General features: G+C 38.0%; 1 non-coding gene across 1 annotated transcript; it reads right to left on the bottom strand.

Moving 5' to 3' along the window:
* Nucleotides 1–826: 826 nt before the first annotated feature.
* On the bottom strand, nucleotides 827–929 carry LOC113194203 (U6 spliceosomal RNA). Its single transcript, XR_003302248.2, has one exon. It is a non-coding gene; the product is annotated as a U6 spliceosomal RNA (small nuclear RNA).
* Nucleotides 930–6,468: the final 5,539 nt, after the last annotated feature.

Below are 6,468 nucleotides of genomic sequence, written 5' to 3'. Positions count from 1 at the left end.
TATGATTAGTGAAGATAATCATAAGAATTTGGCTGTTAGTAGGAGAAACAAGAGATAGGCAACCCCATGCAAGACTCCCTGTTACCTCAGTACCAGGATAACTGTTAGCACCCTTAGTAGAGAAAACCTCTGGTGCAGCCAGGCCACAGGGACCTTGGTGACATCTTACTAGGTCTTTATTGTTGCCTCTTGATAGAAGTGGTAATATCCCAGTTTCGTGGTGGTGGCAGCCTCAAGCCTGTGTGTTTCCTGATGTTGGGCTGTGGAGCCATGCTTTGGTGATTAAGGAACCCCAGTGCAGGGTGGCTCTCTCTGCAGGTGTGGGGTGGCGGGCAGGTGGGCTGTCCCTCCAGAACTCTGAGCTATGGTGGCATAGGCGGGCAGGTGGGCTCTGCCTCTAGAACTCCAGGTGCAGTGGCCATCCCCAGTCCTTTTTAATTTTATTTTGAAAGAGGGTCTTGCCCAGGCTGGCCTTGAATTTGCAATCATCCTGCCTCAGCTTCCTGAGTTACTGGAATTACAGACATGCATCATGGCACCCAGCTCACACTATTTAAAAAAACAATTAAGTTATAGATGGAACACAATACCTTTATTTTACTTATTTATTTATATGTGTTGCTAAGGATGGAACCTGTTGCTTCACATGTGCTAGGCAAGTGCTCTACCACTGAGCTACAACCCCAGCCCTCAAACTATTTTTTTTTCATATGTCCTCTATTGTAAGTGTGCAATTTTGCAGAAGGTAAGTTTGTTTTTTAGGAAAGGATAAATTTCATTATAGTGAAAATGTGTGTGTATTTTTGCCCTCCACTTCTTTTTTTTAAAAAACGTGGAACACTTCATGAATTTGCTTGTTGTCCTTGGATAGGGGCCATGCTAATTTTCTCTGTATCATATCAAAGGTGCTGCCCACCTTTTTTAAAAATCAAGCACTCATCTTTTTAAAAAAATATTATATATATATATTTTTTTAATTTTTTTTTTAATTTGGTGCTGAGGATCAAACCCAGTGCCTAACGTGTAGACAAGTGCTGTACCACTGAGCCACAACCTCAGCTTTAATCCACAGTTTTTTTTACTATCTGATTTTCCATAAATATATAAATGTATTTGGGAGCCAACATGGCTCCAAAAACAATACAACACTATTAACACATGTATTGTGATTTTTTTTATTGTTACTTTTGCCAGTTGCAATGTTTTCATGAATCCGCCAGGTGGCAGACAAATACAATTTCCACATAATGAGTCAACAAACTGAAAGAACTTTGCTTCCTTATGGTAATTCAATTAGAAATGTTAATCATAAAAGACTGGGGGTAGGGGCTGGGGGTGTGGCTCAGCGGTAGAGCGCTTGACTAGCATGTGCAAGGCCCTGGGTTCCATCCTCAGCACCACATAAAAAAAATAAAATAAAGGTATTGTGTCCAACTACAACTTAAAAAAATATATTAAAAAAAAGACTAGGTGTATATTTGATATATAATATACACACTTGCTATAAATACATCAAGCATATCTGACCTTCTCATTACCACAGTATAAATGTGCTGCTTTTATGGTTAAAGAAATTTTTATAATTCACATGAGAATTTTTGTTAGAAACAAACTGTTGAAAATCATTGTAATTAAGCACCTAAATAATATTAAGTACCATGTTATCCATTGTCTTAAACACTTAGAAATGTATCTATTGGCCATGAAATCTAGTTTGATCCTTTGGAATCTGAAAAGCAAAATCAATGATGCATCACTGATAAAACAAAATCCCTGTTACTCAACTGCCTGGATTTTAAAAATTCTTTGAATATTTCTACAGTTATTTCTAAGTTAAAACCCATAGTCAAAATTGCTCATAAAAGACTGGGTGTATATTTGATCTACATACTTGTTATAAATCCATCAAGCATATCAGATCTTCTCATCCCACAGCTGTATTTCCCTAATATTTCTGTCTTCTTTTTATATTTTGATTTATTTTACAGAAAAGGTTAACAGGCATATAATTTCAGATATGTAGAGGGATGGGCAAATATTTTTAAAGCTTGTGTAAGAGGGTCACAGATATATCTGGGATTTTATTTTTGAAGTATGTGTAGCACTTCTAAGTAATGAATTCTCCATGTACATGACGACATTGTCTGGAGTGAATCTTGACTCATCTTGAATTAGAATGTTGATTTTATTTTTTAAAATTTTTCATCTTTTACATACTTCCTAAATTTAATTTGCTTCTCTTACTTGAGTTTAAAATGATTTGAAATTAAATAACTGGACTGGTTAAAAAATCCCAGCAATTCAGAGGTTGAGGTAGAAAGACCGAAAACTTGAGGCCAGGCCTCCTTGATTTTGTGAGGCCCTAAGCAATTTAGTGAGACCTTGTCTCAAAATAAAAAATAAAAAGGACTAGGGATGCAGTTCAGTGAAAAAGTGACACTAGGTTAAATCCCCAGTACCATATTTTAATTAATTAAATAAATAATTTGCCTGGTATAGTGAAACATGCCTATAATCCCAGCAATTTGGGATCCTGGGGCAGGAGGATCACAAATTAGAGGCCAGGGCTGGGGATATGGCTCAAGTGGTAGTGTGCTGACCTGGCATGCGTGCAGCCGGGGTTCGATCCTGATCCTCAGCACCACATACAAACAAAGATGTTGTGTCCGCCGAAATGCTGCAGTCTGGCTGGGCACAATTCAGGAGCCACTTGTCAAAAAAGAAACTAACTTTATTTTTAGAACTACAAACACCAAACAAAACAGCTCCTCAGGAAAAACCCTCAGACCCAACTGCCACCACCGGCTTCCACAAGCCTCTCACCCACACAAGCCTCACCACCTCCCACAATCCTCCTGCTCTTGAGGCCGATTGGCTGGGTCGCGTGGGTGGAGCCAAAGAAGTCCCCCAATGAGCAGCTCTGTGGTCTGAAAGGGCAGGGAAACAGCCCAATGAACATCACCGCAGAGGAGCCAATCAGCTAGATGTTGCTGGGGCCGCTGTGAGCCAATCATCAGCTGGCAGTCTGAAGGGCAGGGAAACAGCCCAATGAACATTACCGCAGAGGAGCCAATCAGCTAGATGTTGCTGGGGCTGCTGTGAGCCAATCATCAGCTGGAAGTTTGCTGGCAGCTGGAAGTTTGCTGGGGTCCCTTTGGCTGTGGCTCTCAACACCGAAAGACTGAAAAATAAATATTAAAAAATTCTCTCTCTTTAAAAAGAAAAAAAAAACAAGTTAGAGGCCAGTCTCAGCACTGTAAGAGACCCTTAGCAACTTAGTGAGATTCTCTAAATAAATAAATAAACAAATAAATAGGGTATGGGTGTAGCTCAATGGTAAAGCACCCCTGGGTTCCATCTCCAGTACCATAAAAAGAAAAAAAATTATTAAAGATAAACAGTTTTAAAGCATCTTGGCATTATTTAATTATATTTATTGTTCTAATATTTTTAAAACTTTTATGGGGGTACTGGAGATGGAACCCAGGCATGCTTTACTGTTAAGTTACACCCACAGTGCTTTTATTTTTTATTTTGAGCCAGGGTCTTACTAAATTCTCAAAGCTGACCTTAAACTTGGGATCCTCCTATTTCAGCCTCCCAAGTAGCTTGAATTACAGGTGTTTGCCACCAGGGCTGGCAGTAGATCTCGTCTGTAGAAAAAAAAAAATAGTGCTGGGTGTAGCCTGTTGGTACAATGTCCCTGGGTTCAATTCCCAGAACTATAAACAAACAAAACAAACTATACACATTCTTAGAATCCACATACATGTTCTTACAGTCTTCCTTCTTTTTGATGAAGGCTGAAGTTATTTTTAAAAATATATATGTTTTTAGTTGTAGATGGACACAATATCTTTATTTTATTTATTTATCTTTATATGATGCTGAGGCTCGAACCCAGTGCCTCACACATGCTAAACAAGTGCTCTACCACTGGGCCACAACCCCAGCCCCCAAAACTCATTTTTTTAAAATATATTTTTTTAGTTGTACATGGACACAATACCTTTATTTTATTTGTTTATTTTGTGTGTGTGGTGCTGGGGATCAAACCCAGTCTCTCATGCATGCTAACCACTGAGCCACAACCCTGCACCCCCCAACCCGGCAAATTATTTTTAAAAACAGATTTTACCAGCTCTGAAAACCACTTGGTGTTGTTTAAAAAAATAATTACAATGAGTATTTTAGAACATTGCTTCTATAAGGTTTATTGTTCGTTATTCTTTGTCATAAGAATTATATAAAGGATTTATTCATTTTCCGGCAGAAAAAAATCTATGATTTCCATAAATTTACATTATTTAAAATGCCATGTCTCTTTTCAGCACATAAATTTAACATACAAAGGGCTCTCAGTAAAGTATGTGTGCCTGATAATCTTGGTGTAATAATACTGTTCACAGTGGCACAATACTACTACTATACTCTGTATGGTGACTTTTATCCAAAGACGCTTCTAAATTCCTCATATGAGGCAAGACACACTTAGGCCTCTGATGGTCATTTCACTATTTACTCACTCGTATTGGTACATGGAGGATGGAATGTGCTATCCCTGGCACGAAGAGTTCTTCTGGAAATTTAGAGAGAATGAAATGTCTTCATACTTCAGTGACTAAAGAGAAAACACTTGTGGAAAAGAGAGAAAGCAAGTTCCAAGAAATATGTATTTATTATCTCTGTGCCAGTTTGTTGGAACTCTTTGTCAGTGAGGTCATACTTTTTGTCCCATGTAGTTCATTTATCTCTGCTAACTTCCTTAATTATAGCATGCACCCCCTAACCCCGGCCAACTGTTTGACAAATGTCTTTTCTTGGGCAAAAGGGAGCATTAAAAAAACAATTTAAAAATCTCTGTGAAATCATCACTATCATTGGAAAAAAATTTAAAACCCTTATCCAATTAAAATGAGTTAGTAGTTACAATTTTCATTTAGACACTAGTTGATAGTATATTCAAAGGCACTGCCTATAAACAGGGACAAAACCATTTCCAAATGATTCTAGATAAACAACTAACTTATCCATCTTAATGGTGGTGGTATTTCTCAAATGATTTCATGGTGTGTCAATCAATATACAGACAGAGCTTTATTCTATTTATTGGGTATTGGGGATAAAACCCAGGTACACTTTATAACTGAACTACATTCCCGGTCCTTTTTATTTTTTAAGACAAATTCTTGCTAAGTAACAGGGCTTCCTTAAATTGCTGAGGTTGGCCTCAAAAGTGTAATCCTCCTGCCTCAGCCTCCTGAGTTGCTAGGATTAAGGCATGTGACATCATGCCTGATGATAGACACTTACTAAAATACAGAAATTAGCTGTTCACAGTGGCATGTCAATAATCCCATGGGAGGCTAAGGGAGGGAGGATTGGAAGTTCAAAGCCTAGCCTAGGCAATTAAGCAAGACCCTTTCTCAAAATACAAATAGGGCTGGGGGTGGTGGTGGGGATTGTGGCTTAGTGGTAGAATGCTTACCTACAATGTGTAAGGCACTGGGTTTGATCCTTAGCAGTGAATAAAAATAAATAAATAAAATAAAGCTTTGTGTCCATCTACAGCTAAAAAGAAAAAAAAAGGGGGCTGGGGATGGTAGGAAGCCTTTGAGTTCAATCTCCAGGACTGCTAAATATGTAAATAAAAACAAACAAACAAACAAGTAAAAGGGACCAAGGCTGGGATATAGTTCAGTGACAGAGCACTTGATTAGCATGCTTGAATCCCTAGATTGAATCCCCAGCATCATTAAAAAAGAAAATGAAAAAATCCACTAGTGGGGTGCGATAATACACTCCTGTAATCCAAGTGACTCAGGAGGCTAAGGCAGGAGGATCACAAGTTCAAAGCCAGCCTCTGCAACTTAGTAATACCCTAAGCAACTTAGTGAGACCCTGTCTCAAAATAAAAAATAAAAATGGCTGGTGTCGTGGCTCAGTGTTTAAGCACCCCTGGGTTCCATCCCAAACCAAACCAAGTCAAGTAAAACAATGTATAACTTTTATAAATGACAAACAAACATGGCCTATTTTGGTAAAACTTCATTTTTGGATCAAGTTTTTGTGTTGGTGAATATCAGCATTCAAGAAGTGAGGTACAATATGTTACTGTGTGACTCGTGCTATAAAATGATTTGTCTTTCACTCTGAGAATCTAAGCCTTGTGATGGGTAAAAAGTTTTGGGGTAGTTTCTCTTATTCCTTTTGCACCAGGAATCATTACTGCAGTTTCTCCTTAGAAAGGAGTTGTTTCTTTTGGCATAGTGGAAATTCCATATGCTCAATCTCTTGTTATGGCTGAAGACATAAATAGAATTATTTAAAAGCTTCATCTTTAAATATTTAACACACAAACTTTAATTGAGGTCCTACTCTGTACTTTGAATCTTCTATATACAAAAGATAAATGGCTTACAGTCTCTGACTTCAGGAAACTAATAAATTTAAATGCCTCTGAGGTGT

The sequence above is a fragment of the Urocitellus parryii genome, chromosome 4 (assembly GCF_045843805.1).
Source record: "Urocitellus parryii isolate mUroPar1 chromosome 4, mUroPar1.hap1, whole genome shotgun sequence".
Classification (NCBI taxonomy): Eukaryota; Metazoa; Chordata; class Mammalia; order Rodentia; family Sciuridae; genus Urocitellus; species Urocitellus parryii.
Note: the sequence above shows the minus strand (reverse complement) of the source record. Positions and strands in the feature narration are given on the sequence as shown.